We start from the raw sequence: 20,029 nt of genomic DNA, 5'->3' as shown, positions 1-20,029 counted from the left end.
TTTGTACATCAAACTGATTTTGTACAGATGCTTATGATGAAAATGTATTTGTGAGCTTTGCTTGTGTTGAAATGTATCAACAGTACACCCTGCTGAAATGAAGAGAAATGTACATGTATTATTGTAGCTGAATTAAATGTATATGTTTTAATAGAGGATACTAGCACAGCGGAAGTTAACTTTAAGAAAAATAAGGGAAATGTAAATGAGCTATTAAATCATTTAAAGCCACTCCACAGTGCTGAATAGGACTGGAGACGTTGGTTCTGGGGAATAGCCTTTGTCCATTAGCTCAGTGAAAAGAGGGGAGGCCCAGGCATTGCCATAAACATTTGGATGTATATTGTGGCAGTCTGTGCTCAGCTTCAAAGGGGAACACTGTGAGAACCTAGAGTCAGGTAACTAGATGAGATCATTCTTCCAGCCCTCTTGGAAATTATATTTTAGATATTACAAAGAAAACTCTCAGAGTACTGAGTATTCTGTCTGGGAAGACAGACTAGAAAGACCCTCATCCACAGCATCTTGCCTTGCGGTAGTAAGTAACTTAACTAGGGAACAGTAAAATTCTCTTAGATCAGTCAGGAATATAGTTAAACTTAGTTTAGATATTGTTTTTCTTTATTTGTCTGAGTCTGTCCATCAATGTTCTTTTCAATATTTCCTGTGATCTGAACTCTGTAGTTTACTGTGAATATATATATTCAGTATGTGCATGTACTTTTAGTATTTATTATTAAATATATTTAATACTTGTATTGTGGCTGATCCTTTTAGAAAGTATCTAACCTTTGAGAGTACTTATATTTATTTGATGACACTGTGTGGGCCACTCCAGAAGGCCTAGCCATCTTGGTGAACTAGTATCATTTGTATTAGTATTAATATCGCATGTATAATTGGGTACCCTTTGTTAAGAGCCTTATAGTACTGACTGGTGGCAGTGAATCTACCTAATAGTCTGGGCAAAGTTGGAAAGGTAATCTGTGCCAACCTTTCCCAGGTGTGTGTGTGTGTGTGTGTGTGTGTGTGTGTGTGTGTGTGTGTGAGCTACTTGGGGCAGGGACATGAAGCACTGCGTTCACAGAGAAGGTGCTGGAGGACTTGGCTTGGACATTCAGCTGTGGACCTAACCCTACACTTGTACCAGTGGGGAGTCTTACTGGGGATCTGGAGGGAGACAGAAAAAGAGACATCCAGACCCTGGGCTGAGGGTGCTCCCTTTGTGCTCTTAAGGGAAATTGTACTTGATGCAGAGAGATTTGCATCTGGAAATACTGAGTGTATCCATTTGTATTCCAAGTGCATGTCCCTCTCCAGTGTCAGTGGTGAGGATTCAGGCTTCTTGATTACTGGCCCAGTGCTGGGATGACACATATTGGTGGCCATCACATATTGGTAGCAGTGGTGGGCATCACATATCCACATACCTTAGCAAAAGATACAAGGCCTAAACAACATGTCCTACATGGACCTACTCAAAGCCCTGTCAATATACTTGGTATGTCACACACTGCTAACAAGTGACCTGTATCTGGCATAAAAAACATCCTTCAACCTACTACTTATGGATTTACTGCACATCAACAAGTCAAATGGCATCAGAAATACTCATAGATTCATAGGTAGGTAGTAGGCTATCAGCTCAAGGGCCTAAGTAAGCCTAGCCAACAGGGTTCCCTGGCTTACGCCACCCAAGAAAGTTAATTTCCTGTGCCCCTGTCGAGCAGAGCCACAGAAGTGATCCCCAGAGCATATTTCCTATTTCCCATCCACTCATCAAGATTTTTCTTGAAGAGTGCTAATGAGGAACTTTACTTGACATAGATGGGTAGCTTGTACCAGAGTATAGGAAGTTTCTGTGACAGGAATCTATCCTTCCAGCATATCCTGTTTATTGTAGTGATAAGGTTTAGGTCCCTAGAGCATGTAGCTCGGAGGTATTGGGATTTCTTAAGGTGTAGCATGTCCAAATGCTCTGGGTTTAACATAGCTTTATATGTTAGGCAGAGATCTCCTCGGAGTAGGCAATATGCTACAGAGCAAAGCTGGAGTTTTTTGAGACAGTCAGTGTAGGGCATCTGCTTGAGGCCAATAATCCTCTTTGTGAGGTACTTCTGTGGCCTTTCCAGTTGTTGTAGATGTCTTGTGAGGTAAATTCCAAAAGGGGCATTATACTCTATAATGGGTCTAATGAGTGTCGAGTAGAGGGGAACAATGACCTATTTTTTCTTGGCTGAGAACACTTTTGTGATGAGGTGTGCCACATAGAAGGATTTCCTGACTACTGTGGTGATGTGATTATCAAAGGAGAGTCTACTGTCCACCTGTGTTCCAAGGTCTCTTATCACATTTTCGGTGTTAAGTAGACTACCACCTGTGTGGTAGCTCATGGGTACAGAGTTTTTATCAAAGGGCATGACAATGCACTTTTTGGCATTGAGCTTGAGGCCATGGCTTTGACACCAGACATCTGTCTCAGTGAGGCCATTCTGTAGGATGTCCACATCATTTGGGGACTCGACTATGGCTCCTAGATTTGCAATCATCTGTGAACTTCATTAGCCAGAGGCCTTCTGTGTTAGCCTGTACTTCAGAGAAGTAGATACCAAACAGAAGAGGTCCCAGGACTGAACCCTGTGATACTCCACTTGTCACTGGTTTAAAGTCAGATTTGGAGTCTGCAACTTTTACAGTGTGGGTTCTGTCAGTGAACCAGTTGGCAACCCATCTTGTGATGTAGGGATTTATACTTAGTTTAGTGAGTTTAGGTATAATTCCAGAATGAGGGATGGTGTTGAAAGCCTTGGCAAGGTCAAGATAGGCTGTGTGAACCACCTTACCCTCGTCTATGGCTTTGGTGACTGCCTCAAAGAAGTTGATCAGGTTCAGAAGGCATGATCTTCCTTTCACAAACCCAAACTGGGTGGGGTCCAGAGTAATCAAACATGAAGTGGATGAGGCTGCAACTTATCTGTCATAACTAGAGGAGTTGTAGCTCACTGAGTGGTTTTCCTCATATGAAATTATTGCAGGAACTATTTCTGTTGTAGCATTAGTAGTGAGCCATTGTTTTTGGAGAGTTCTCTTTACTTTGTGAGACAACCTGTTCTTCTGTATATCCCATAATTCCCTTCATAACCCCTTCAGCAGCTGCCTTTATCACTTGTTTAATTTGGTCATAGGAGACAGGTTTCTCCAAGTGACATGTCAAGGTCACAACTGAGACATTGGGAGTTGGAACATGGAATGCCATACCAGTCAGCTTCCCATTCAGTTCTGGAATGACTTTGCCGACTGCCTTGGCTGCACCAGCGGATGCTGGAATGATATTCTGAGTAGACCCTCTATCATCACGCCACATTTTACCAGAAGGACCATCCACAGTTTTCTGAGTGGCCGTATAAGAATGGACTGTTGTCATCAGTCCTTCCACAATATCAAAGTTGTCATGAATAACTTTTGCTAGGGGAGCCAGGCAGTTAGTGCAGGAGGCAGTGCTGACTATTTTCAGACTGTTGTCATATTTTTCATGGTTCACTCCAACAACAAACATTGGAGCATCAGCTGAGGGATCAGTTATGACAACCCTTTTTGCACTTCCCTTGAGGTGAGCAGAAGCCTACTCTGTTGTAGTAAAGACCCCGTGGACCCCATGACATACTCCACACCAGCATCATCCCATTTGATGTTACTGGGATCAGGCTCCTGGAAGACAGTAATAGGCTTTCCATCAGTCATAAGTTTACTATCTTCTACTGAAACTGTGCCCTTATAACATCCATGGGTAGAATCATACTTAAACATATAGGCCATGTACTTTGGCTCAATGAAAGGGTCATTAATGGCAATAATCTCCACCTTTCCACTCTTTAATGCAGCACAGGTTACCAGATGACCAATGTGGCCAAATCCATTAATTCCAATCTTCACCATGATGGCAGAGATACAACTCCTTTACAATCTGAAAACAGCCTTCTATACCTTATGGTTGCACAAGGAGTACGCACAGAACGTGTTGAAGGTTTGACTTGTTTCTATCTGATTGAACTTTTGTGGATAATTTTACTGATGAAACATCAGCAAAGCATATCAGACTATAGAGTAAGATGGCCATGTGGATCAGCATAGTTTAGGTCAGAGATTTACACTGTAGATTGGAAAATGGAATGAAACCAGATACATGTATGAATAACCTTTCGGAATGTAACCCTTTCACATACTTTATTAACTTCAAAAGGTTTATAACCACGTTCTATAAATTCCATACTAGTGGAACACATAGTTGTTTCAAATTCTTGTTCCTGGTCATGGAGCCTAGAAACTCTTAAAAGTTGACCTCTTACCACATTTTCAAAAATATGTGGTGGATGCATACTATTACGTTCAAGATAACTATCTGTATAACGTGGTTTTCTATATCTCTTAGTGTGCAGCTTTTCATCTATGCCCCTTTACAGGGTAACATCAAGGAAATCTATATAAGTGCAAGAATGTTTCATAGTAAACTTAAGAAAGGATGTACTTGAATTTATAGCACTTAGAAAATTATTTAAACTTTCAAGGTTTCCTTTCCAAAAAATATATGTCATCAACAAAACACCGATAGAATTTTACATGCACATTAAATTGTTCAACATTTAAGATGTTTACATTTTCCCAGTATGCTATGACCATAGTGGCGTAGCTATTGGCCCATGACATGCCCATAGCTATGCCAGAGATCTGCAAGTAATATTGCTTCTCAAATAGAAAAACATTATAGTTTACTACCAGCTCTATAAGGTAGCAAATAAAATCAAATTTTTCCATCAGTGAGAGAGCCTTCTTCTTTAAGAAAATTTTTACATAGGAAAGACCTTTTTGGTTAGGTATAACCATAAACAGAGATGTAACATCTAATGTTACCATAATCTCTGATCCAGTTTCAGCATAACTCTCAAGAAAAGAGTAAAAATCACTTAAGAAATGTTTGGTATCATGCAAAACAAAAGCATACTTGTCTAAAATGGGTCTTAAATGTCTTTCTACGTATAAAGATGCCGGTTCAGTTAGCCATCCACTTCCAGCTACTATGGGTCTAAAAGCTGGAGTTACAAGATTTTTATGTATTTTTGGCAAACCATTCAATGTAGGTACAACAGGATATTCTACTATAAGATACTGGAACAGTTCTTTAGAAATAACTGTTTCTTCAAAGCAGTTAACAAGAGGCTTAGTGAACCTTTCAGTTAACTTTTGTACAGAATAAAGTTCTATGCTGGTATATGTGTTATCATCTCTAAGCATGATATTCATAGTAGTAAAATAATACTCTTTATCTAACACAACAAAGGAAATGTTTTTATCGGCTAATCATATTACAATGTCACTGTATCTCTGTAAATTTTCAAGTGCTTGTCTCTCATTTTTATTTAAGTTATAAAACTTATTTTGTTTATACTCACTATTAGTTTCAAAAAGATTATAAATCTGTTGTTCAGATACATTTGAAAAAACTTCTAAAGTGGAATACAATGCTGAACAGAAAGCACTTGGCTTTTTATAGTTACATGCACTTTCATGTGACACAGAAAAACCAAACTGCTCTTTAAGAGCTATTTTTCATACAAACAATTTCAGCTCTATAATAGTGTCAGCTAAATCAGCCCTTTGAGAAGGAATAAAAGACAAACCTTTTTTATGTAAAGAAAGTTCAGCCTCTGTTAACTGTCTCTGTGATAAGTTCTATACTAGTTGTTTGTTATATTCCACATTTTCTGGAGAGTTTGTGGTTCTCGATCCTGGAAGGAGTTCTTTCTCTTGAATTTCTTTCCTTCAGTGTTTACATCTTTGTATTCCTTATGTTGGAATTTGCAGGGTAAAGGGAGACCCAAAAAAACAGAGTCACCAGAAATATTCAGTGTTTTCGGCTGTACTACCTGTTCTGGAGAAAGAGCAGTTAGGTTCTAAGTTGCTGCTCAGTGGGGGGAGGGACCACCAAATGTGTGCTGCATGTAGAGGTATTAGCATTAGGTGAAGAAACAGCACATTCTTAATCCACTGTTGAAGCATTAGCAGAACCATTATTTTGAGTAATAGAGGAAACTTCCTCTGAGTTAGTAGCCTTAGAAATTCTAGGTTGTACTGGCTCTTTACGCTGCTCTTTCAGCCAAGCAAAACATTTTGTTGTTGGAAATCAACAATGTCTCTCTGAAGTTTTTTTTCTTTTTTTGAGCTAACAGTTTAGTTTCATACAGGTGTAATTGTTCAATTAACTCACTCATGCGAAGATCAACTTGTGCATCAATATTAAGGCTATACAGTTCTTTTTTGTAATTTGTTGATATTTTCACAAATTTGTTGCCCTATAGGCACAAAATAGTCAATGAGCAACTTAATATAAGAAAAACTTGTCTCTAAATTAATTCTTTGCCATTTTGCTAAAAGTTCCGGGTAAGTTGTTCCATAGGAGGGCATATTTAACACCCTCAGCCCTCTAGGAACAACTTGCAGCACACAGCAGGCTTCAAAATGTAGTCTCTGACATTGAAGTCTCCTTAACTTATATAGCTGATTTTCCAAGTGTTTAAACAAGTCTTTCATACGTGCACTTTCATTATGCTCAGTTATTAAACTGTGTGCAGAAACATCCATATTCTCAGTTAACAAAGGATTACCTTGTATATTTAAGAAACTTTGTAGTCGTCTCCTTTGACTAGAGTTGTCAATAGAATCAGCCTGTGGCACGGCTTCTGCATTTCCAGTGATACTTTCAGCCATGTCAGTCAGCAACAACACAAGACAGCAAAGAAATATGGTAAAACAACGAAACCGCTCACCTGTGTTCCAATAAACGTCTATTTGGATTTTACACTGCTCTTTGCCATCTGCTTTTTATTGGTTTGCTGTGGTGCTGTGTTCTACATTTTTGTTCATACTACTTGGTTTGCGGTTGAGCACAGCTTTACAGTCAGCAGGACTTGTTTTACCAGAGAGAGAGAGAGAGATATTTAAAACTCCAACTTCATTTCAGCCAACATAATGGTGGCACCACTCAATGATAGCAGTCTAAGTAGAAAGATGCCTCAACTTGGGGCCCTCCTGCAACTGAAAACATTCATATTTTTGTAGTAAGTGAGACATGGTTTCAATGCAGTTATGGCACTCCCTCTATACAAGAGTTTAGTGTCAATCATTCTTTTAACCAATAGGATTTCAGAAAGGATATTCAACAGAATATCAGAGACAGAGGAAAAGGAGAGTAATTATACCATGACCCCCCATTAATATTCCAAAACGTGCATGCTGACCAATCGACTTATACTAATGGAAAAAGGTCCGGTCGCCTGGACTTTTTCCATTAGTGTAAGTCTTTTTTAAAACACTGTCTCGCTACGTTAAAGGAGTTTAACATAGCGAGACAGGTTTAAAAAAGCAACTGAGATCTCCGTTGCTTTTTTTAAAGCTGTCTCGCTATGTTAAACTCCTTTAACATAGCGAGACAGTGTGTAAAAAGCAACGGAGATCTTGCTTTCTCCATTGCTTTTTTTTAAACCTGTCTCGCTATGTTAAATGGGTTTAACATAGCGAGACAGCTTTAAAATAAGCAACGGAGATCTCCGTTGCTTATTTTAAAGCTGTCTCGCTATGTTAAACCCATTTAACATAGCAAAACAGTAAAAAGCAACGGAGATCTTGCTTTCTCCATTGCTTTTGCCCACAGCTCTGATGTACTGCATAGGCATACGCATGCGCTGTACATCAGAACTGCCGCAGAATACCAGACAGCTGCGGAAGGGCAGCAAGGAGGCATTATACAATGCCATTATTTAAGAAAAGTAATTATTTTCTTTCTTAAATAATGTCATTGTATAATAGCAATAACCCACTTCTGGGTGTGGGTAATGCTGGATTTACCCACAGTTGGCTTTGTTTGGCCACTCGGGCTTCACTCTCGTGACCAAACCACGCCAACAATGGGTAAATCCAGCATTACCCACACCCAGGCGTGGGTTATTGCTATATTATACTAACTGCTAGAGGGAACCCAATAGTGATAGATGAGGGAAAAAAACAGAAAAAAATTATATTTGCGGGAGTAAGGAGCTATTGGCAAGGGAGGAAGATTACACTGGCATGTATTTATATTCCACCACAAACTGCTATTATGGAGCTTAAGAACATTTTAGGAGAAATAATTAGGTTTCATCAAGAGAATATTATTTATAGGTGGGGAACAGAATTTGATTTGCAATAGTGAGGATGGATCAGGGGGTCTTAGAAGGGACAGTTTAACAAAAAAAGGATAGATTTCTGAAGAAATTTATGAAAATATTTGATATGGAAGATGTGAATTCAGTAGTAGGAACCCAGATTGCATTTACACATTATTCTCCAAGGTACAATAACTGGGCTAGACAAGATAGAAATTATATTTACCAGAAACATGTACATTTAATTGAAAGCTTCAACATATATTCAATAACTATTTCTGATCAAGCACCAATAAAAACAAAGATAAAAAATGCAGAGTGATGAAGTAAAAATAAGATACTGGTGCTTTCCCACCTACCTGTTAAAAAGAGAGGAATTTAAGGAATGGGTAGAGGAAATTATTCAAGAAGTATTAGGGAAGACAGAAACATCTTCAGAAGACTAGTATAAAATGAAAATGGAGTTTTAAAATAGGGTCAAAATAAAAGAGAAAGAGATATGGTATGAAGTAATAGAAATGAATTAGTAGGGCTGACAAAGGTTAAAGTATCGCATAATAAGGGGAATCTCATGAACAAGAGGAGGAGCAAATGCAGAGAGCTATAGTGACAATAAGGGAGTATTTGGATAATATGCATGAGTTTAGAAAGAATGTAGTTAAGCAACTATTTTTGATAAGCACTTCAGAGCACAGAAACGTTTAGCAGAATGATCTGGGCAATAGAACATTGAAAGGGGTCATTGCTAAACTTAGAGAACCTATAAACGGAAAAATAACCAGAGATCCTGTAGAAGTTTTAGAACTATTCTGGAAATTTTATGAAGATTTGTAAAGCACAGAAATGTGGAAATCAAGAATGAATACAAAATGAAATATTTATGGAAGACTTAATTATGCCAAAGTTAGAGGAATATGAGGCTCAACAACTAACATTTAAGATAAGAGATGATGAGAAAAAAAGCAGTGATGTATAATCAATCTTCAGCAATGTCTCTGAGAACAGATGACTTTCCTGTGGAAGTTTGAAAATTAGGAGGAAAGAAAGTGATAAAGATCTAGGAGATTTTGTTTAATAGTATTTTAAAAGGAGGGGAAGCAGCATCTTGGAAGAAAGCTGTGGTGGCTGTGTTACCTAAAAGTGGCAAAGACCCATCAGACCCAGATCCATATAGACCCATTGCAATTTTAAACCACAATTATAAAGTGTTAATGTATATACTAGCTAAAATAATAGTAAAGGTGCTGCCAAAATGAATATGTGGCCCATCAAATTACTAAGGGGTTCGCATCTAGAAATAAAGAGGTTATAGTGCCCCTCTACTCATCACTCATCAGACCCATCATAGAGTACAATGCCCCATTTGGGATGTACCTCACAAGACACTTCCAACAGCTGGAAAGACCACAAAAGCAACTCACAAGAGGATTACTGGCCTCAAACATATGTCCTATGCAGCCCGACTGAAAAAACTCCGGCTGTACTCAGTGGCATATCGCTTATTCAGAGGTGATCTCTGCCTGACTTACAAAGCCATGTCCAACTCAGAATTAATGAACATGCTCCACCTAAAGAAATCCAAGTCACTGCGAGCCACGCGCTCTAGTGAGCTAAACCTCACCACAACAATAAATAGAACATGCTGGAGGGATAGATTCCTGTCACAGAGACTCCTCATGCTTTGGAACAAAATTCCTAACTACATTAGGCAGAGCCCATCACTAACACTCTTCAAGAGAAGCCTTGACGAGTGGATGGGTAACAGAAAATACACCCCTGGGATCACTTCATTGGCTCTGCTTGACAGAGGCTCAGTTAATTAATCAATGGGGCGGCCAAAGCCGACACACTCTGGCTAGGCTTATAAATGCCCTTGGGCAGATAGCCTAGTACCTACCTATGAACCTATCAACCTATAATGTGATTTTCTGGAGGGGAGGCAAACATTTGACAACATTAATAGAATAATGATGATCCAGAGAGAAGCAGGATATAAGAAAATACTTTTGATGTTGGTGGGTCTTGATGCAGAAAAAGCATTTGACATAATAAGCTGGGATTTAATGAGCAGGACATTGGAAGCATTTGTCTTCCCTGATACAATAATAAGGTTAATTAGAAGGATATATGAAGGATCACAGGCAAGAATTAAAGTGGGAGGCTTCCTATCAGATAAGCTGTGTTTGAACAGAGAAACCAGGGGTGTCCTCTTCCTCTTTTTTATTTACTTTATATTTAGAGCCATTGACAAAGAAAATAAGGGACTCAAAATACAAGGAAATATTTGGTATGTTAATCAAGAAGAGTTGGCCTTATTTGCAGATGGTATTATTTTGCACCTGATAAATCCAGAAAAGGATTTCTCAGTGTTATGGAACATTTTGAGACAGTTTCAAGTCTTTTTGCGATATAAAATTAACGAAGATAAAACAAAGGTTATAGCCATAAATTATATGCTCATACACAAATTGGTTTCACACTACTCATATTTCTGGGGACATGATAAGGTGACGTATTTAGAAGTATGGATTAAAAAGGCTTTTGTTAAGCCAGCTAAGGATATGTGGGAAGAGACTAATACAAAAAATTGAGAAATTGGAAACTCTTATTTATGGATATGGATAGTAAGATACAAGCAGTGAAAATGTTTTTTGCCCCTTTAGTCTCATATATGGGTAATGCACACGTTAATCAACCTGATGAGAAGTTGTGGACAATTAATATAAAAAATGAAGGACTATATCTGGGAGGGAAGGTTTTCAAGAGTTAAGTGGGATAAGCTGATGTTTCCAATAGAACAAGGTGGTTTAGGTTAAGTGATTTGAAAGCTCATCTATATAACACAAGCAGAAGGTATAATTGAAAGTGGAAAGAGATGATGATGATGAAGAAGCAAGGGGAAAGTTCAAGAAACAGAAGGTGAGTTGGATTTATATGTAGATTCCTTCAGAATATTATATTCATAATGTAGCAGAAAGTATTCCAAGACCTAAGCCAATACAAGAATGGAGAAAGGAGATTTTGCCAATATGGATGACTGCAAGTAGGGATATGAAAAATAGACAAGAGGGAACTGGAGTTTACTGGAGAAACCTAACAAAGGAACCAAGATATTGAGAGCAAATAACTCAAGCAGGAAAGGTAATAGAGTGTGGTGAGGCCAAGGAGACATTTGGATTGCAGGCTAGAGATTGTCTTCCCTTCCAGGGCTTTAGCTCAGAGTACAGGCAAAGATAAAGGAGAGGGGAATTTTAATTGAAATACCTACTCTGGTAGTTTTTATCTGAATCTAGAACAGAAGAAGCTGTTTAAAAAGGGATTATTAGAAGGACATGTGACAGATGCATTTTACCCGAGCCAGTAATCAAGGAGGCTCAATCCTCACAACCAACACAAGAGAGACTATCAATAAAACAGGGATGGATTTTCTCAGTATTTTTCAATGCAGCTCTCTGCAAACACAATTTCCTCCAAGTGACTAACACACCCACACCTGGGCATTTGATTTTCACACACACACACACACACACACACACACACACACACACACACACACACACACACACACACACACACACACTCCTGGGAAAAGCTGACACAGATTTACTAGATTTGCGCAGTTATGCCCAGACAATAAGATAACAATGCTGCCACCATCCAGTCAATGTCAGGCTATTTCAAGGGTATCCAATTATACTGAGTAAAATTTAAACTAACACAAATTTTAGAGTGTAACCCAAGCAGCAAGGCTTTTTTGAATGGCCAAGGGATGACTAGAAGAAGCACAAGTACTCTCAAGATGTTAAAAGTAATCTCTAAAAGACCAGCCACAATAAAAGGTGTAAAAACATTTAATAGTAAATAGTAAAATAGAAAACATGAGATTATTACATATTTAAGTGCAATAAACGTCAGAGCTTCAGTCACAGGAGAAATAAAAATAACACAGCTGGTCAGATTCAAGCAGATGCAGGAAAAACAATACTTAGCTAATCTCACTGTAATTCCTGACTGCCTAAAGAAGAACTGCACTCTAGCTAACTTAATTAATATAGCAAGGCAAGATTAAATGCTGAGTTGCTTACTTCCACAAGACAAGGTGATGTTCTTTCAACTTACACTGATTTAACTGATCTGACTGTGATAACTGTCACAGAGTTTTTTTTTTTATATATCATGTTTCAAAGAAAATAAAACAAAACAAGCTGTGAGCTCCATCCCCTCAGTGCTGGTTATAGAATGACATCACATTTGTTCACATGACTCTGGTAGAGAACAGACTCAGAGTTTTTCTAAGATATGTTGCAGTATTTGAAAATTATAGAATTCTTTGTTTAAACATGAACATTTAATCAGTTATAATAACACTGCTGATACATTTTAACATAAGCATCTGTACAAGTCAGTGTGATAGCCAAATTTCAGAAAATTATTTACAAAACTATTTACAATACCCAAGCTAATTATGCTGGCATACACATGCACCACCCCATTCTCCCTGGCACAGATAGCAATATGTCACAGGGCATATAAAATATTACATGATAACTATAAGAATCAATCAGAGGAGGTTAGAAAAGATTGGGAAGAGAGACTGAAAAAGCAATTTACAAGAAAATAATGGGAAGACATATGTATGGCTCCCAAATATACAACCAAGTCCAGAGGGTGTAGGCTCTTTGGATGTGCTTGCATGAGTATTTTTATACCCCAAGCAGACTTTAAAGAATTTCTCCTTAGGTAGATAGCAAAGGTGTGATAGAGAAGAAAAAGATAATTGGGAACATTTGGGAGTGTAATGATGTGGCAGATTTTAAAAATTCCCTTCAGAGTATTCTACCAGTATTCTATCAGAAATATTGGGTGAGCAAATGGCTGTAAGTAAGGAAATAATTATTTTGAGCTGGGATACAGGATCTAAATTGCCTAGACATAGCAAGGTCTTACTAATTTTAATTCTGTTGAATGCCAAAAAGCAAGTACTAGAAAATGGAAATCAAAGTCTATACCAACTGTATTTGAGGTATTGAATATTATAAAAAAAGATAAAAGAACTGGAAGAGGGATCTTTACAAAAGGGAAGGAGCAAATTACATAGAAGTAAATGGAAATTGTGAAAACAATACATAACAATGTTCAGGAGGAGGGGTAAGGTTTAAGGGAAGGCAGGAATTCAGCAATTTTTTATAATGGACTGATGATAGTAACAAAGAAAATATATGTGATGTGTATTGTATTTAAATTGAAAAATGTTAAAATGGTTTGTTTTTCTTTCTATTAATGTATGTTTGTCTATATCTTAAGAGAGAATTTAATAAAGTTGCTTACAAAAAAATCATTCCTTTAAGCGAGTGGGTAACTCTGGGGGGTATATGTATTTGTCAGAAATACTATCACCTCATGTCAAATTACCCACAACCCTAATATGAAGCTCCTTATTGCTAGCTACAGATCCCCATCAATGTCACCCCAAGATCATGGAAATGACTAAACACCATTGGGGTTAAATATCAAACCAAATACCTTCTTGTTACAGTATTTGAATTACCCACACATTAAACTTCAAATTTACACCCCTTAAAATGGATATACGCAACATTTCTTGGACTTTGTTAATGCCAATGCACAAGAGTAAATTGTAAAACTACCCACTAGAGGCTCTAATACTCTTGACCTAGTCCTTAACAACCTAGTCCCTGCCTGTACTTCACCCCGCATCTCCTCTTCCATGGTTAAATCTGATCACACAAAAGTCAAACCTAGTGGTAGCATCCCACCATTTTTAGAGACTTTGCCTTGGCAAACCTACTTTAACTTGTACTAGACTTATGCCAAATTTCCAACAACCCACTGCATGTGGACATAACTGAGAGGAGTGCCACATGCACCTCTGACATTTTTATTAGCTTTTTCTAACACCGAAAGAGCTGCATAGAAAAATTAGTAACTATCCACCCAACTATAACGATAAGTTCAGGAATGTATATTAAACAACAAAAATAAATAAATAAATAAATATTTTTTCAAGAAACCGCAAATTTAGGTTTCTAGCATATAAAATTACTTTATTCAGTCTAGTGCTTCAGCAACTTCATGCCTTCAAAACACCAAATATATATTATAAAACATTTAAAAATAATAATTAATTCATAAATCAAACAGTTTACTTACCAAACAAAAATGCCTCCAACTAAGCTCATTATTCATTCCATAAGAGGTCAAAGTGTTGTATTTTGATATCAGTTTAGCTTGTTTCTTTAATAATGTATTCTCAGCATTCACATTAAACCTAGCATCTCTCTGAATATGATCTAAAATACAAACTATTAACATATTTAAGTCACAAGATTCATTGAAGATTGATCCACTTTCAAAACTAATGTATATTGGCTCGCAAGAGCAGTTAGCTTAGTACTAACCTATGAACCTATGAACCTATGAACCTATATTGTACATTTCACTCTGCTTGATTGTACATTACATTGTGCTTGTTTAGCAGAATGTATATACACATGTTTTAATATGTAGTCTGAATTATTCTGTTACTGCTTACATTTCTGCATGTTTTGGTCCCAATTCCAAAAAAACTTGCTCTCAGTGTAAGTAATGACTTACACCAAGAGCAGGCTGAGAGCAGGTGTTTTGGAATCTGGTCCCCCTAATAAACTTGTTTATCAATACGCCTTACACCAAAGTAAGTCATTTACAGTGAGAGCATGTCTTTCTGAATCAGGGCAGATTTACACTGAGAGCAACTCTTTTGGAATCTGGCTCTTTGTGAAATGTTTTGTAATGAGCCCAGGCTGAGCCTGAAATTGGTCAATATTGATCGATACTGATATATATATATATATATATATATATATATATATATATATATATATATATATATATATATATATATATCATTATGTTTAATTATATGATGTATAGGCTTCCCCATCCATTTATTCTTAATGTCATTAACATGCTCTTGAATCATTTTTTTAAACTGTCTTTTTGTTTGTCTTTTACAAAACAATCCACTTAAGTGTGGACCTAAATGTACTATGTCCTTAGTATATCATGTTCAATAACTTTTAAAAATAAAATGCTTATTATTAATGAAAAAAATCTTATCAGTGACAAACTTACAAATATTTCATGCCCCACAAGAATATTTCCCATGTAAAACAGGAACTTATGGTATTCTTTCTACATTTCCCGAAAAAGTAATTATTTACTAACGTATATCCCTAAATTATTCCTCTTCTATAGGATATCATGAATTTTAAACCATGAAATTTAGAATCAGACAAAATATGCCAATGTTCTTTCAATAAAGAATGTAATATCTTCAAAAACAATGTGTATTCTGTTATTCTGTTATCAGTATTCCCATTTGTACCTATTTTTTTAAGATATTAGTTCATTATTAAGTATTTAATTTCTACTTTTTTGATTAACTTCTGAATACCCAATTTACTGAATAACACCTTTTTAAAAACAAATCAATTAAATAACACAATCCTTGTAAAAAAAACATAAACTTGCTATAAAGTCTTACGGTTCTCAGTAATTCACCTTTAGGGAGAGCCATTAGCGTATGATGTGTGTGGTAAATTTGTGGTTTCTTATAAATTCAGGTATAAACTTCTCTGATGGAACTCCTGCTTTAATAAACTATATAACAAAATAAGGAACATGATGAAAGGTTTTAAGAAATCCCCATCCTCTTGTTTCAGGACCACATTTAAACATGCCAGCAAGGAACTTAAGATTACCATTATATAGTATAAAAGCAGATTACAAGCTTCATGTTGCTAGGGTCTATATTAGAGCATCGAAGTTTCAAAACTTCAAATGTTCTAATATCAACCCCTATTCAGCGAATGCTTACATCGAACATGCAGAACAGCAAATTTTTCCCTAGGAAAAAATTTGCTGTTCCAAAACACATACACACAACACAAGCACACCAAACAAACAGCAATCCACACACATACATCTAAAATCTTACATCTAACCCTACACTAAACTGTGCATACACCACTAACTATTCACTTACCTTTACCCAAACCCTAACCCTAAGGTCCGTCACTATTGCACACTCACCTCACCCGCACCCTAACCCTAACTCACCTACCCTGCCCTAACCCTCACGTCCACACAATCCATACTTACCTGAACCACGCCCTAGCCCTAACTCACCTAACCCGCACTAACCCTCACGTCCACACAGTCACAAACATACCTAACCTGCGCCCTAACACTAACTCACCTAACCCGCGCCCAGTTGCACACTTACCTGAACCCAACCCGTAACTTTCCACCATAGCGCTGAAAATAGTGAAGCGACAGAAATGGACAACCAAATTTTTCCTTAGGAAAACATTTGGTTTTCTGTAGCTTCGCTATTTTCACCGTTCACTGAATAGAGGTCGATATTAGAACATTCGAAGTTTTGAAACTTCAATGTTCTAATATAGACCCATGTTGCTACAGATGCTGAAGGAAAGTCTTTCAGGAAATTATGGAATTAGCCAGCAGTAATTCACAACATGTTGGGCATTATGAGGGAATTAATGCCTGACCAGAGGTGTTGCCTTACCAACCCTATGAAAGGCCATTATTTTCCTGCAAATACTCACCCTGGGGGGCATTAATGCTCTTAGAGAATGGAGTATCTGTTAAATTGTTTTGTATGTTTGTACTGCTATACACTTTTTTATATTTTTGAAGTAAAATAGTTCCTCCACCTATGTTTCAAACTTGCTGTAGCACATGTAATTGTTATTGGAGGAAGTATTTTACATTCAAAGTATAAAGTATTTAATGTCAACCATATACACCACACACAAACACACACACACACACACACACACACACACACACACACACACACACACACACACACACACACACACACACACACGTGCACGTGCCCAGCAGGTACAGTTAGTTAATTGACTGAATACACCTCAGATGTGTCATTGTGATCAAATGAATGAAAAACTCATACAGTGCAAGGCATTACAGTCTCCCATGCCTCTTAACTGTCTATAGTTTTGAAGAACGTTCCCAATGTTTTTCCATAGTTTTGCTCTGTCTCTTATAGAATGTTTGATTTGTCAGCAAATCACTAAGGATTGCAGTCAGTCAATAATGCCAGATATTAGAGTTCCATAATTTTTATTGTTTAGAAAATGTGTGCTGATAGACTGTCGATTGCAGTTGAAAGAAGGTATGTGCTGTCGTTGTCTTTCTCTCTCTCTCTCTCTCTCTCTCTCTCTCACACACACACATACAGACACACACATACACACACACACACACACACACACACACACACACACACACACACACACACACACACACACACACACACACACACACACAAAGTCTCAGTATAAGGGATGCATTACTTGTAGTTACATGGATCATGGAACACACACACACTTTCTTTTTAACTTTATGCATGTTAAACAGCAAAGCCATATTTAGGAAGCATAAAATACTTTATTTTCCTTGTCCAAGCTTTAAAGATCTTTAATATGCTGCCATGAAGCAGTGAACCTGTATTTTTTTTAACCAGACTTTACCTGTGTATTAACACCCTGTTAGAGAATGTTCATTCTCCAAAAAGGCAATAATGCACTTTTTTCCCATTCTGTAATGCCCAATGCATTGAACTCATCTATAATGATGTCACATATTTCAGTCCCAGTGATGCTGCCAATATATATATTCCTTGACTGTAGATGACTGTCACTGTTAAAGTGACACCGTAACCCCATGTGCAAAAATGGGAAAAGGGGTTGTTAATGGATGGAGGGATAGATGAACAGACAAATTTAATGCTAACTACCCCACCTACTCACATTGCTAACTCCAATATTATTGAAAATGTACTTTACCCTGAAATCACTTTGGAACAATTATTAAAATCCCTGTCAAAGGCTAAGCAATACATCCATGGGATCAGACAACATGCCAGGTTCCATTCTTATCAAGGTCAAGTTACTATGTGCTTTTATTTAAACCGTTAAATCTTAGCCTACCCACAGGGCTGATGCCTGATACCTGGATAGCAACTACTATGTCTTTCCTTCATAAGGGTGCCCCCTGTCCAGATCCACGCAATTATAGGCCTGGCAAACTTCACCAGCTTTATATGTAAAGCCACAGAACATATCATTGTAGAACTCATTTATGCAGATACAGACAACTTAATGAATCTAGAGTCAAAATCAGTCTGGTTTTGTGAAGGGCAAGTCTTTTCTCCTGAACCTAGTAAACATCTTTGAAAAGGTTACAGAAGCTGTGGACAGTGGTCACTCAGTGCATATTGGTTATTTTGTTATGGCCAAAGTTTTTAACACTATACCCTATGCTGGTATTGTTAAAATATCAGATAAGGTTTATGTAAGAGCCTATGTTATCAGCTGGATTGCAAATTAGCTATCCAACAGATCCTAGGTTTTGAAAGTTGCTGAAACCCTCTCTGAAAGTAAAATTGTAACTAGTGGGGTATCACAGGGATCAGTGCTGGGCCCTCTGCTGTTGGCATTCATTTTCCAGACATCCAGTCCAGTATACCAGAAGCGTGGTTGACCAAGTTTGCTGATGACTACAAGCTGGGTACTGTTAACTGCTCACCCACTGATACTAAATAGTTCTAGTAAGGGCTGGAATGCACACATACCAGGTATACTGAAAATGGTCTCAAGTTAAATGCAGAAAAATGCAGTATAGTTGCATCTGGTAAAAAAAAAAAAAAAAAAACTGGGTTCACCTCTTATTTTTAAAAGGTACTCCTCTTCAGACAGATCATCATGTTTCTGCCGTAATCAAGAAATCCTTTTATCTGTCCCAGTTAATTTTCAAGGGTGTCTCTATGAACTAGAGTGGCAACTCAGACTAAGAGCATATTGCCCCCTCCACACACATAGATACAACTTAATTACATATGTTCCATAAAAAGCATACCTCTACTAAGGAGGCTTGAGCTGAATACATTTTATTAATAAAACAGACAGACTATTAAAGATTTAATTAATTTATAGCACCAACTATTTACACATGTGGCTCAAGATAAACAAGAAGGTTATTTTTTTTATCATTCAAGAGAGTTTGAACACTTTACACTTTAAGAAATATTTTTATTTTATTCCTACATCATTTTTATATCATGTGTATGTCATTTTAAGCAGTTCTCATATGAATGAGACAGTTGTTTTTTATGATATGATAAAGCCATTTGGTGAAATAGTGTTTGCTTTGTTTTAGAGAACAATACAATGTTTGAAGTGAAAGTGCAGCCTTTCTACATTTCTGTATAAGATGTTCATCTAGGAATGGTGTTTGAAAGACCTGGTTGATATTAATAAATATGCACTAAAAGGAACATTCCTATGCTAAAATCTAAAGGTAAAAATACTAAGCTGCCCTACTCCACAAGCCTCCCTCTCACTTCTGGCTCAGTTCTATGATACCATAACCATCATTCACTTTAATTGTTCAAATTAAGATGTAACCCAATTTGAATTAACTGTTAAAGTATTGGTCTCTAATTCTCACACAAACACCCCTCATTAACTTCAATTACAATGAGCTACTTGAACCACCAATCAGTTTTGTTATTCAAATTAAGATAAAAACTCAGTACCAAATAACTGTTAAGGATAACTTAATACAGTATTGCTCTTTAATTCCTACACACACCCTTCCTGAACTCCAATTTTAATGAGGTTGAAAAACTAGATCTGAGAAAATCCATTTCTTTGGGCAAAAGTACTTATTTGGACTTGTGCATTTACCATTTCTGTTCTTTGATTTCAGGATAAATGCAAATA

General features: G+C 37.1%; 1 pseudogene; it reads right to left on the bottom strand.

Annotated features, from left to right (window-relative positions):
- Positions 1-868: 868 nt before the first annotated feature.
- On the bottom strand, positions 869-3,936 carry LOC122798875 (annotated as a pseudogene).
- Positions 3,937-20,029: the final 16,093 nt, after the last annotated feature.

The sequence above is a fragment of the Protopterus annectens genome, chromosome 3.part1 (assembly GCF_019279795.1).
Source record: "Protopterus annectens isolate FY-2018-M chromosome 3.part1, PAN1.0, whole genome shotgun sequence".
Taxonomy (NCBI): domain Eukaryota; kingdom Metazoa; phylum Chordata; order Ceratodontiformes; family Protopteridae; genus Protopterus; species Protopterus annectens.
The sequence above is the reverse complement of the archived record's forward strand: the minus strand, read 5'-3'. Positions and strand labels throughout refer to the sequence as shown.